The sequence below is a fragment of the Argentina anserina genome, chromosome 6 (genome assembly GCF_933775445.1).
Source record: "Argentina anserina chromosome 6, drPotAnse1.1, whole genome shotgun sequence".
Taxonomy (NCBI): Eukaryota; Viridiplantae; Streptophyta; class Magnoliopsida; order Rosales; family Rosaceae; genus Argentina; species Argentina anserina.
The window spans coordinates 27,979,947-27,994,742 of NC_065877.1; positions in this window are offsets into that span (position 1 = coordinate 27,979,947).

Below are 14,796 nucleotides of genomic sequence, written 5' to 3' on the forward strand. Positions count from 1 at the left end.
AACATAAGAAACTACTTAAGTTTTCAATTAGCAAAGTAAGTTCTTTGGAATAATTGACTATTGAATGTCAAATATACGTATATCTCGGCACACGGTTAAAATTTTGGATGGAATTAACGTCGTTTGCCCGTCTGATCGTCGAGAAAACCTTTAAAAAGGACTTTAACCGCACAAATACCCTTTGACCGCCGCCTTCCGAAAATCTTCCTCAGCGATGGATAGGAGACGCTACAAGAAAATGACCACATGGTCTAGAATATGGCAACCCCACCCACTGAAAAGCTTCAAAAGTGGGGTTCATCCATAAGGTAAGCGGTATTTTCGGTTTTTTTCAACGATCAGACAACCAAACGACGCCCATTTCGGTCCATATTTTAAGCATCCACATTATTCTATGTACATAACACATCTAACGGTCAATTTTTTCAATGGATGTCAACTCAAAATAGCACCTTCAAGAAATAATAACTTCTTGTTAACATAGTACAAATGTTATGTAACATAAGAGGCTACTTATGTTTTCAATTAGCAAAGTAAGTCCTTTGGACTAACTGACTTTGGATGTCAAATATAAATATATTAATGGTACACGGTTAATTTTGGATTGAAATAACGTCGTTTGGTTGTCTAATTATCGAGAAAACCAAAAAAGTGGACTTTGACCGCACATATACCCTTTGACCGCCGTCTTACGAAAATCTTCCTCAACAGCGGATAGGAGACGGTACAAGAAAATGACCACGGAGTCTAGAATATGGTAACCCCGCCTCCTGAAAGACTTTGGAAGTGGGATCCACCTATTGGGCATATAAGTGGTAGATGAAAAAAAAACTTAGCGACAAAAGCAAACAAATTTCGTCTCTTCTTAGGCTTAAGGCGACGAATTTTATCCATGTGGCGTAAGTTTATCGCTTAAGAGTATTTAGGCGACAAATATCATTGTTCGTTACCTAAGTGACCTTAAAGCGACGAACTTTCAATTGTAGCGATGAAATTATTTAATCGTTCCTTAAGCGTTACGTAGGTAACGGAATTTGAAATTTTGGTCACGGTTCGTTGCTTAAGTGTAAACATGGTGTAGTGGATGAAAGATGTATATAATACCGAGGGATTGATGTTAATGTGCCACAAATTAAAAAATAATAATTTTCTCTTCCATTCTACTCTTTCCCGAGATTAATAAAAGATTTAGCTCCTACAAAAAACAAGCAAAATAGAACAATGTCATTAGGTATTTAATTAGGTTGATATCACTTTATACCAATAACCAAATTAATTATAAAAGTTTAATGTCTTGATCGCGATCGTTGCATATATATATATGTGTGTGTGTGTATCATATTCTTGATAGCTTCTCATGAAAATTATCCAGACTGATAGCTTGCAAGGGAAAGGAATGATAGCATGCATGCATGCATAATTAATAGAGTTGAACTGTATTTGTGGCAAGTCATTTGTGTAAGAACTAAATTAGAACATGCATTTACGTATTCTGAGATAAAACAAGATAGTGTAGGCCTTTCCAAAAGAAAAGACAAAACACAACGGTATGCTATATGTGCATGTTAATTTATAACATATTATTATTGATGATTATTGATAACGAGACGGATTACCTTAATTACATTTACTATACATCATGAACATGCATGGATGCATGTAGGGTTGCTATACATATTTATATGAATCAGTCAATTAGATATTTAATTTCTCGACGGAAAAGCTTTCGTCATAATCCCTGGCTAATTGCAATCACACACACATATTCATTTTGACTTTGTCCACGTACTGAAGGGTAGATAGGTTTGCAAATATCTTAATCCGAATCTAAGTACATTAAACTACTAATCAGGATCGTGCCAAGCATTGCATACATAACTGGTTAACTACTGCAAATAATGACAAGCATAAAGAATGACGAAGGAGGAATTATGTGTGTTAGTATTACTAGTGGTGGATCATGTGTCAATTCTCTGCCTGCTGTCTGCTTCTGAATGACACAATCAAGCATTATAGTGATTATACCATAAAATCAAATCGGTCACTATACCTTTCCTTATAATTAGCCACTAATCTAATTCATTTTAGTATTGTGTGACGATTAAAGATGGGGTTAACTAAACAATGAGAAAAAAAAAAAAAAAGGGAGCTGGAGAAGGAATACGTGTTTTAGTGTTTATATTATGTGGGTTTTACGTTAACTAACAGCTGAAAGTCCAAGCTACTCACTCACACACGGAAAATGAAAATATGAAATATGAAATGTGATGTTGGCCTCCTCCTTCAATCAATCTTGTCGGTGGTCGGTGACGTCGCTTTACTTGAACCCGGCTCCATTCGACCGACTAGGGTTTACTGGTGTTGTCAATTTGTGTTAATTAATCATCGTTGGCTCATTGCAATAACTTGGGGTGTCCCACTCTTCTACATATTGGGGCTATTTCGCAGGCCCACATACGCAAGAGATGAGAAAAAAAAATCAAATTCCTACATATAGCGCAAGTCGGCAAGTGCACAACCAAAAAATACAGAGATGGTAACCGAACCCTAATTGTCACTGCATGCCAGAACGTACGTTTAGGTAGAGCAATGCTCGAGGCCTCGATCGCCTTTTAGCTTAAAGGACGGACGTCAGGTTTGGACGTACAGTATTGATGATCACTCTGTGTTAGCATGAGTCAACATACAACAATACAATCTCACCAACCAAATTCCTAGCCGTATAAATTGACAAATCAATCTTTGTGTTCATACTTGATAATTGATAGTTTAGAATGTTATAAATACCTTGTAAGTACTCAATTCAATATATAAGATTGTAGCATATTCTACTTGGTATCAGAGCATTGCTCTGTCTTTTTTCTGGGTTTTATTTTTGGTTGTTTACCTTTTTTTGGCAGAGCTCGGCAACGCAACGTGAAGTGCTCCTCCGCTGCTCCACTGCCGTGCTACTCAGCTGCCGTGCCCCTCCGCTGCCGTGCTGCTCCGCTGCCGTGCTCCTCCGCTCCTCCACTGCCGTGCTGCTCCGCTGTCGTGCTCCTCCGCTCCTCCACTGCCGTGCTCCTCCGCTGCTCCACTCCTCATCTAAACCCGACCGGACTCCCGCTGTCGTGCTCCTCATCCAAACCCGGCCCTCCGCGCGCCTCCGACGTCGCCATCGCCATCATCTAGCGCTCCTCACCAAGCACCGGCGTATCGAGATCCATACCTACCGGCGCTGCAAGCTGCTTGCTGCTCCGCCCCTTTCACCGCCACTGTGACCTCGTCGCCGTCGTACGCCTGGCGCCGCTCTCTGGACCCCGGCACCGCTCCCTCAGGCCAAGCCCGCCGCAACACGCTCGCCCTCTTCCTTCTGCTTCTTCCATCTCTTCGTCCTTATATCTGCCCCGCTCCCTCAGCCTCGACCCGCCCGGCCCGCAATCAATTTCAGCCCGGCCCGCATTAAGTTTCGAACTCGGCCCGCATTCGACTGCGACCCGACCCGGACTGTGACCCGACCCGGACTGTGACCCGACCCGGACTACGACCCGACCCGGACTACGACCCGACCCGGATTTCAACCCTACCCGGATTGTGACCCGACCCGGATTGTGACCCGACCCGGATTTCATATTCTTTTTCAATGGGTTCTGGAGACGAAGCTGATGTTCCGAAATTTGAGGTATCTGTCAAGAGTTCTGATAGTGGGTCATTTGGGGGAACTAAACTCAATGGGACCAATTACCGCAAATGGAAGCGACTTATGACGGCTCACCTTCGAGGCATGCACAAGATGGGGCATGTAATCGGAATAACTAAGGCTCCTAGTGCAGATGATATTATTGCCTACACTAAATGGGACGACAATGATGGCCTTGTGATGTCCGTCTTGTGGAAAGCTATGAATGAAGAAATAATTGATTTGGTGGAGGCATGTGACACTGCGCAGGCAATATGGCTCACACTTGAAGGCTTATATACTAATGACTCTGATTTCATACAGGTTCATGAGTTAATGTGCACCGCTTTGGCGATGCAACAAGATGGGCAACCGGTGGCGCAATATTTCACCAAACTAAGAAATATTTGGGCTGAGATTGATGTGAAACGTCCTTGCATGATCAAACATCAGGAGGATATTATTTGGTACCAACGTGAGAAGGAGCTTGAGCGAGTTCACCATTTTCTGAAAGGTCTTGATACTAAACATAACAATGCGAAAGGGGAATTGCTCCGCCAGACCGAGCCACCTAGCTTAACTGCAGCTTTCACATATATCCGTAAGGATGAATCTCAGCAGAACAGCCTTCATCACACACAAGTTGAAGTTTCCAGCCTTACTATCCGTGCTCGATCTTCAGCACCGCCCCTTCAGCAGGCCATTTCATCCTCACTTCATCACCGAGGACCACCACCAGGCTTCGGGAATCAGCCCCGCCCTCCTTGCTCTTATTGTCAAGATACCAACCATGCTCGTGCAACCTGTTGGAAGTTGTATCCACACCTTAGGCCCCAAAGGCCTAATTATCGTCCTAAAGCAAAAGCAGCTATTCAACTGATCCAGGAACCAGATATTTATGGTGTAGTTGGACACGATCATCATACAGCAGGAGGAGTAACACCCACAGCATCAATAGCTGGTCGTGGTAAGATTGGTATAACTTTACATATTTCTCACTTTGGTAGTTTTGATACATGGATTATTGATTCTGGTGCATCCGATCATATGACTTATGACAAATCTTATTTTACTATATTATCTCCTCCACCAGTACCATATGTTACTAATGCTAATGGTGAGGCATTCCCCGTATTAGGTAAAGGGTCAGTTCGTATTACTCCCACAATAGAGCTTCACAATGTGTTATATGTGCCTGCTTTATCTCATCATTTGATATCGGTCCCACAATTAAACACTGAAGCTAAGTGCTCTGTGACATTTTTTTCCCATGTATGTGATATTTCAGGATCTTCTCACCGGGGAGTTAATTGGTCGGGGGTATCTACGGGGCAGGTTGTTTCATCTGGATCAGACATATGCGGGAGAAAAACCAGGGGCACAGTCCCGGATCGCTTTACTCTCCACTTCTGATAAGCTAAGTGAAGTTTGGTTATGGCATCGTCGCTTGGGGCATCCTTCATTTAGTATAATGAAAAAATCCATGCCTACTTTGTTTATTGGTGTGGATGAGTCAGTTTTTCGTTGTGAAACATGTGTTTTAGGCAAGAGTCATCGGTCTACCTATTCCCCTAGTACTTCTAATAAAAGTATCATTCCTTTTGAATTAATTCATTCTGATGTTTGGGGACCCTCCAAAGAGTCTACTATTTCGGGAATGCAGTATTATGTGTCATTTATTGATGATTGCACACGTCTTTCATGGATTGTCCTTCTGAAAACCAAAAATGAGGTTTTTTCGGCTTTTCAAGTCTTCTATACCACTGTCCAAACACAATATAATGCCACAATAAAAAATTTTCGTTCTGATAATGGGGGGGAATATGTGAATCGTGTCTTTCAGGAGTTCTTTAACGCACATGGCATTGTTCATCAAACAACGTGTCCTTACACACCTGAGCAGAATGGAGTTTCCGAAAGAAAAAATCGTCATTTACTTGAAATGGCTCGGTGTATTCTCTTTAGTGCCCATATGCCTAAATACCTTTGGGGTGATGCTGTCATAACTTCTGCTCACCTCATTAATCGTCTTCCATCTCGTGTCCTTGAAGGCAAAGTTCCATATGAGGTGCTTGCATCCCATGTTTCCTTACCCTCTTTTCATAATCTTCCCGCCCGTGTTTTTGGTTGTGTTGTTTTTGTCCATCTTCCAAAACATCAGAGGTCTAAGTTGGATGCCCGAGCGGTTAAATGTGTGTTTGTTGGATACGGAGGGCATCAGAAAGGGTACAGGTGCTATCATCCACCTACCAGAAAGTATTATGTCACTATGGATGTTACTTTCTTTGAGGACATGAGCTATTTCACGTCTTCTGATACTGCCTTTCAGGGGGAGATTTCATATTTTGAAGAGCTGTATCATGGAAAGGGGGAGACAAGTCAGCCAGGAGATATGGTGACAAGTTCGGTTGAGATTACTGATGATTCTGGTATAGTCACTCCAGAGATTCAGGTACCAGAAGCTGAGAGTACAACTGCCCCTCCTGCCTCCCCTACTGTTGTTTATACCCCTGACCAACGTTCCCCTGGTACAGAAGATCACTCATCTGAGGTTAGTAATTCTATTGGGGCTAATACTAGTGAAGCTAATAGTAGACAATATGTCTTGCCAAATAGGTCTACTCGAGGTCAGCCAACAAAAACATATGAACCTACCCTTCAGGCTAAAGCTAAGTATCCTGTGGCAAATTTTATGTCTACCAAAAGATTGTCTAAGTCATATGAATCATTTGTGAATCAAAATTCTGCTGTATTAATACCTAACAAAGTGCAGGATGCATTGGGAGATCCAAAATGGAGAAAAGCGATGGAAGAAGAGATGGAAGCATTACAGAAGAACAACACTTGGGAGCTTGTAGCTCCACCACATGGCAAGAAGGCAGTGGGATGTCGTTGGGTGTTTACAGTAAAACATAATCCAGATGGGTCAGTAAGCCGGTATAAAGCACGCCTAGTAGCAAAAGGGTTCACCCAAACATATGGCATAGACTATGATGAGACATTTGCACCTGTTGCAAAGATGAACACTATTCGGGTATTGCTCTCTTTTGCTGCTACTTTAAACTGGTCACTTAGACAATTTGATGTTAAGAATGCATTCCTTCATGGAGAACTTACAGAAGAAGTGTATATGGATCTTCCTCCTGGATATGTGGCAGCTTCTCCAGATAACTTTGTATGCAGATTAAGAAAGTCTTTGTATGGTCTTAAACAGTCTCCTCGTGCTTGGTTTGGAAGATTTTCACAATTCATGAAGAAAATTGGCTACAAGCAGAGTAATTCAGACCACACATTATTTCTCAGACACCAACAAGGGAAGGTAACAGCCCTAATTATATATGTTGACGATATGGTAGTTACTGGTAATGATACTATTGAGATGGATAGTTTACAGAAGCAACTAGCTACAGAGTTTGAGATGAAAGACTTAGGAACACTCAAGTACTTCTTGGGCATTGAGGTAGCCCGAGGAAGTGATGGTATCTATCTATGTCAGAGAAAGTACATCCTTGATCTACTAACAGAGACATGTATGTTGGATTGCACTCCAATTGATACTCCTATTGAGCAGAACCATCGGTTAGCAGAGTACCCAGATCAGGTGCCTACTGACAAGACTCGTTATCAGAGGATAGTTGGACGCCTGATTTATTTATCACATACCAGACCAGATCTTGCATATGCAGTAAGTGTAGTGAGTCAGTTCATGCATAATCCCAGTATGGATCACATGGATGTTGTTGTGAGGATTTTGAGGTACTTGAAGTCAGCTCCAGGGAGAGGAGTGATGTTTTCTAAACACAACAATATCATTGAGGTTTGTGGTTTCACAGATGCAGACTGGGCTGGAAATATTACAGATCGGAGATCCACATCAGGGTATTTTACCTTTGTTGGGGGTAATCTTGTTACTTGGAAGAGTAAGAAACAAAAGGTGGTAGCTCGATCAAGTGCTGAAGCAGAATACAGAGGTATGGCTCAGGGAGTGTGCGAGTTGTTATGGCTTAGAAATTTGCTACAAGATTTGGGTGTTAAGCCTAAGTGTGCTATGCAGCTGTACTGTGACAACAAGACAGCTATTGATATTTCACAGAATCCTGTACAACATGATCGTACAAAGCATGTGGAGGTTGATCGTCACTTTATAAAGGAGAAACTAGATGCTGAGACCATTAGCTTTCCTTTTGTTCCTTCAGAAGATCAACTTGCAGATATACTCACAAAAGGAGTGTCTAAAAAGGTTTTTTATGACTCACTTAGCAAGTTGGGCATGGTCGATGTGTATGCACCAACTTGAGGGGGAGTGTTAGCATGAGTCAACATACAACAACACAATCTCACCAACCAAATCCCTAGCCGTATAAATTGACAAATCAATCTTTGTGTTCATACTTGATAATTGATAGTTTAGAATGTTATAAATACCTTGTAAGTACTCAATTCAATATATAAGATTGTAGCATATTCTACTCTCTGAACTCTAGACCCGTATAACTTGTCGCATTAATATCGCAGCCTCGCAGGTGAAGTTTGATGTGGTCTTCAATGTGCGTGCGTTCTAGATATTCATGGTAAAATTAAGAATGAAAGATTGCTACTTCATTGGTTTTGGAAACTGGAAAGAGCAAACCGCAGAGTCTGTACGTAGGCAATCACCATCGATCCAACGAATGAAAACCAATATACAGTATATTTCTCCATAAATTGCAAGGTCTGTCGTGATAAAATCAGTTAAGCATGGGAGCAATGGAGCAAGGCGTTTGGCGTCACGAACGATCGATCAAAGAAGGTGCTTCTACGTAGAAACTCTATCGATCTTGTATCTTGTCTACTCTATCAGTGGCATGGAAGATCTAGTTTTATGATCTACCATTAAAGATAGAAGTTTTAATTTATTGTGATGATAGATGGAATGCGCTATTCACAATAATTCTCTTGCATAATCCTCGAGCACCAAGAGTTGGCGGGGACACATTGTTAATATGACTTGATCGAGAGTGGCATATATCAATACTTGCATCTGCCTAATTGTTTTATGCATGCAAAGTAGGGGTGACATTCGGTTTAAACGGTTCGGTTTTGGGCTCAAACCGTAAACAAAACTGAAATTGAACTTCGGTTCGGTTCACGGTTTTTCAATAGGTCAAACTGAAAACCAAACTGAACGGTTCGGTTCAGTTCGGTTCGGGTTTTTTTTTGTTTTTATTTTTAAAAAATTATAGTTTCAAAATATTGTCGATCGACACCAATAGATGTGATCGACATATATATTTAGGGACCATGTAAAAATTTCATCCCTTTGAACATAGTTTAACCGTCCATACTAACGATTAACAAAAAAAGAGGCGTTTTCACATATAAAATCTCATTGACTGGGGCATTGCCAAATGAATTTCATTGTTTCGACCACGCACGATCGATAACAAAAATTATTTGATTTCAAATATGTAAACAACTTTTCTCATTTGCATCTTGGTAATGGGTCATCCCTTAGGGTATATTAGTGTTGTTTTTTGTTTACCCGAAATTCCAACGGTCAAACGAGGTCCGAATTGGATGAAATTTTAAAATGATCACTAAATATATATGCTGATCACATCGGATGGTGTCAATCAATTTCGATAAGTTTCATTCATATAGTCGCTTCATAATGTGATAGTTTTATTATAACCCTAATATAAAGGTTATGATACATTTGTGGACACTTCGGTGATCGACAACTACAGTTTGAAATATGGTCAATCTACACCAGTAGATGTGATCGGTATATATATTTAGGGAACCTGTAAAAATTTCGTCCGTTTTAAACATGGTTTGACCGTCCGTACCAACGGTCAACCAAAAAACATGCGTTTTCACATAATAAAACCCCCATTGACCGGGGCATTGCCAAATGAGTTTCTTTGTTTCCACCACGCACGATCGATGACAAAAATTATGTGATTTCAAATATGTAAACAACTTTTCTCATTCCCATCTTGGTAATGGGTCCTCCCTTAGGGTATATTAGTGTTGTTTTTGGTTTACTGGAAGTTCCGACGGTCAAACGAGGTCCGAATTGGATAAAATTTTAAAATGATCACTAAATATATATACTGATCACATCGGATTGTGTCGATCAATTCCGAGAAGTTTCCTTCATATAGTCGTTTCATAATGTGATAGTTTTATTATAACCCTGATATAAAAAGGTTATGATACATTAGTGAACACTTCGGCGATCGACAATTCTAGTTTGAAATATGGTCGATCGACACCAGTATATGTGATATGTATATATGTTTAGGGACCCCGTAAAAATTTCGTCCGTTTTGGACATGATTTGACCGTTCGTACCAACGGTCAACTAAAAAAGAGGCATTTTGACATATTAAAATCCTCATTGACCGGGGCTTTGCCAAATGGGTTTCTTTGGTGCGATCGCATACAATTGGTGACAAAAATTAAGTGATTTCAGATATGCAAACGACTTTTGGTGTTCGTATTTTGGTAATGTGTCTTCCCTTATGACATATTAGTATTGTTTTCGGTTTACCGGAAATTCCGACGGTTAAACGAGGTCCGAATTGGATGAAATTTTTACAAGGTCACTATATATATATCAATCATATCGACTGGTGTCAATCGATCTCGAGAAGTTTCCTTCATATAGTTGCTTCATATTGAGGTGGATTTAGTAATTACACATCCGCTTGTATATATATATATGTTTGTTTTAGCAAACTTATTTGAAAACATACATATATGGGCATACATATAAACATAGATGATTATATATACATATATAACACTACAAAAGAGAAACATATAATTATATATAATATAAACCTAAAATCACATTAATCAAATCAAATATTCGGTAAGATAAACGTAAAACGACATTATTTTATAAATAGTTTGGTTTTTCGGTTCGGTTCGGTTTCTTATGTGCCCAAACTGAAACCAAACCGATTAATTCGGTTCGGTTTTTCTTGTGTTTGGTTCGGTTTTTCCTGGTTTTAATCCGATTTTTTCGGTTCAGTTTTCGGTTTTTCGGTCTTAAGTGCCACCTCTAATGCAAAGACTGCAAGACTCTGATCGAGGAACCAAGCCAGTCATGCAACTGACACACTTGGAAACTTGCATTGTTACATATATATAGTATGAAGGGAAAGGGTTATAGTGTTATACCATGCCAGTTGCATACGTACGTTAAAGAATTGAATCAAAAGATTAACGAGCAAGAGATATATAGTTGTTGACATTTGATATAAGTATATAAATAATTAGGAAAATGTTTTAACATCATAATATGGTGCCAGATCCGGCGCCGCAATCTCACACGGCATGTCATGTCACTTTGCCACATCACCAATTACAAATAATCACAAAATGTCATTTTAATGAAAATACAATTATATCCTTGTTAATCCAATGACTCTAGATTATTATAAAAAAAAGTTGTAGTTCTTTTTTATATCAATTTTTTTAAATATAATTAAAAAAAATATAATATATAAAAAATATGTTTGAATATGTAGATATATATGTGTGTATGTGTGCACGTGAGCGAGATATGTGCGTGTGTGTGGGGTATATATATAGTAATTGTATTAATTAATTATAACTAATAATTAATCATAAATGTAAAATAATTAAATAAGAAAAGCATGAATCTTGATATATTTGTCACTAGAAAGATTATCATCGACATAATTATATTAAATATGGTATTAATTAAGATATGTATACTTTAAGAAAAATAACATTTGTTACCTTACATATCCCCTTAAATCGATTATACCTTAACAAAAGAATATTCTATTTCAGAAAAAAAAAACTAAAAAATCTTATCAAAAGTTTTCATCTAAATATAAATGTTGTAGTTACCTTATATCATTTGAAATTTAAAAATAAATATTATATATATATTTTTTTGAAAATATATTTTGTGCATCTATATATATATTTTGCGCGTGCACATACATATTTCAAGCATATTTTCGTAAATTTCAATTTTTTAAATTATATTTTAGAAACATTATTGTGATGAAAAAGAAGAAATAATAAAAAGAACAAATTGTTTTATAATAATTTATAACTATTGGATTAACAAAGATATAATTATATTTTCATTTACAATCACATTTTTATATAATTTTAATTATTGATATGGCAATGCATGTCACGTAAGATTGCGTCGCCGAATTTGATGCTATGGCTCTCTAGCACTTTAAATAATTAATCACCTGATGGGAGGAAATGCGTCTGGAGGAATTACATTACAAGCAGGTCTGCTTATTGCCACATCCATCAACGCTGGAGTACTGATGCGTGAAATTAATTGAAGTAGCTAGTTAGCTAGAAAGCGACTGTACTGATATATTAAATTAATGCTATAGTAAAAGAATTTCGGATTTGTGTGAGGTTAGTTTTTATGTTGATATTGCCGACACTCCCGACAGACGAAGATCTTCTCTGTATTAGACATATATTGTTTGTGAAGCAAATAATAATATCAGGTCTTTTTAACTCAAAAGGTTTTAGGTTATTTTGTAACATACTAAATTGATATTATTTATTGATTTGATATTAATCGTTTCCGACTAAAGTGTGTTATAATATAGTTATTTAATATTATTTTATGTGTTTTGTACTTTTTAATTTCTTTACTATCATTTAATTACAATTTTATTCTAATAAATTATAAATTTAATAAATGTATTATGAAAATTTAAAACTTGAAATTTTATTTCATAAAAAATACAATTACATGAAATTTAACTAATTTAAGTTACATAAATTATAATTGAATAATTAGAAAATACTAGTATTCAACTATTCATTAATCATTTGTATTTTCTATAATTATATAGCCAAAATACTATGAAAACTAAAACTAATTAAAATTAAAATTATCTTATAATGAATTATTACTTTTTATCTTATTTCATAAAAATTAAAATGTAATTTTAAACGTAACTAATTTAAATTTCATAAATTATATTGAATTGTTAAAAAATATTAGTACTCATGATTATTCAATTATTTCAATATATCAGTCAATATATCCGAATAATAGTGATTTACATGTATTTTTAATTATACTTATTTTCAAAAGCAAAGTTAAAAATTATTAATTATATTTTAAATTATTATTATTTGTTTTTTTATTTGTAACCTAGTTATTAGTTTTAATAAGTGATTTTTGTTGTCTTTAAAAATTATTAGTTTTATATCGGTAGTGTTATATATTTAAGGAGTTATTAAATTAAAAAAAACAAGTTTAATTCTAATTTAGTGTTGTAGTATATTATTTTAACAAAGAAAAATTCAGTTTTATTTGAATTATATGTATTTACTAAATAATGTTGATATGTATTTATAAAATTATTCACAAAAATAATAATAAAAAATAATTTTTGAGACGGAATCCGATAAATACGATCGGGATCGGAGTTTCGACGAGTTTCAATCAAACTCAATGCGGTTGGCATATCATTTTTAACCCATGTACGTGTTGGTGTGTGCATGAGAGTTATAAAGCTGTATGGACGGTATATAGTTCGATGATGGCATAACTGTGTCGTTCAATCTTATCCTTAACCGAGATAATTAATATGAACAACATTATCGCATTCCAAAACCAATAAAACACACAAATAATTCAAATAAAAAGCTTGTACGTACGTGAGACCTTGCCATTTATAGATCCATCTTATCCTGATCTTTGCCAGACTTTTTCAGAAATTTCCAGTATATATTGAGCTTGTATTGTGGTGGGTTTTTCCGGCCATGAACTTGAAAGCAGAGCAAAACCTAGAGACTAGAGTCCCCGAGTCTGCTCGATCTTGTTGGTAGAGGTAAATGTATATCCACCATTAATGATAAAAAAGGGCAGCCAATCTCAGTTAAGTAATGTTACGTAGAGACAACATGCAACTAACAAAAGCATGGATCATCAACCCTTTGCTGTGACTTTTCTGTTTTATAGTTGTGATCTTTCTCATTCTTTACAAGTTTTATGAATCAAAGTTGCAAGAGTGTCCGTCAAGATTTAAATACTTCTGTTCATATCATATTATGTCATTGCATGCTGATATTTCCCCATCTTTGATACATGATTTGAAACCGATACCAGATAGATTTTGAATTGTAAATTGCTTCACTGTCACTTGAAAAAAATATTATACGGAACTTTGTTAACCGAACGAGTTACAACAATCTATATATTATGTATATATTAGTAGCCGATTACCAACCATGACCCGACTAGACTTCACTTGGGAATTTGGGTTAGGAGAATTACATGTAGGGTGCAAAAACGTAAGCCCTGACCTGAATTTGAACAGGGCACCATGCTATACCTGGAAACCCAACACATAAACGTAATTTAGGAACCACTCGTAACGTTATAACTAGGGGCGGATCCATTCATAGGCCAGACTAGGCACTTGCCTAGGCTGGGATTTTGACCTTTGTCATGGAGTATAAAATTTACTAGAGGAAAATCATGTAAAATTGGTAGATTTTGCAGAATTTTGGACAAGTTTTAGCCCTTCGATCCGCTTTCTTTCTTTTTTCTTTCTCTGAATTGTAGCCAAAACGATAGTATTTTGGCATTTTCATTAATACTTAATACATGAGAGTCAAATAATGATGTTGTTTCATTAATATAGAAAAAAGAGAAGAAGATTTACGAGTAGTCAGGGATAATGAACTAATCTAGTTGATTATGTTGCTGCCTCTATATTAATTGACAAATACTCAACTCTTCTTTTTTTTCAAAAATAATAAAAGACTCAACTCTTCGCTCTTTATCTCGACTATTGCCAAATTATCCAAAATCACAAATTCAATTGTTAGAACCTTTGTTCTCGCCAAAATTTATTTTTCTCTCAGGATTTATTTTAGGTAAAAGTCCATCTTCAGTTCTTTATCTGGATTTTAAAATCATGATCATAAAAATTCATTATATATGTTCATCTTAATTTTTTTTGTCATGGCTGATAAAAGTCTCTAGATCCGACACTGGTTGTAACACCCGAATCTGCTCGATATAGACAAGCTAGCGAAGACTCGGGCAGGCCTTAGTATGAGTTTGGCGCATGCAAGTGTTTTCTCCTTCCATCATGATGATGAATACGACATAGAAAACT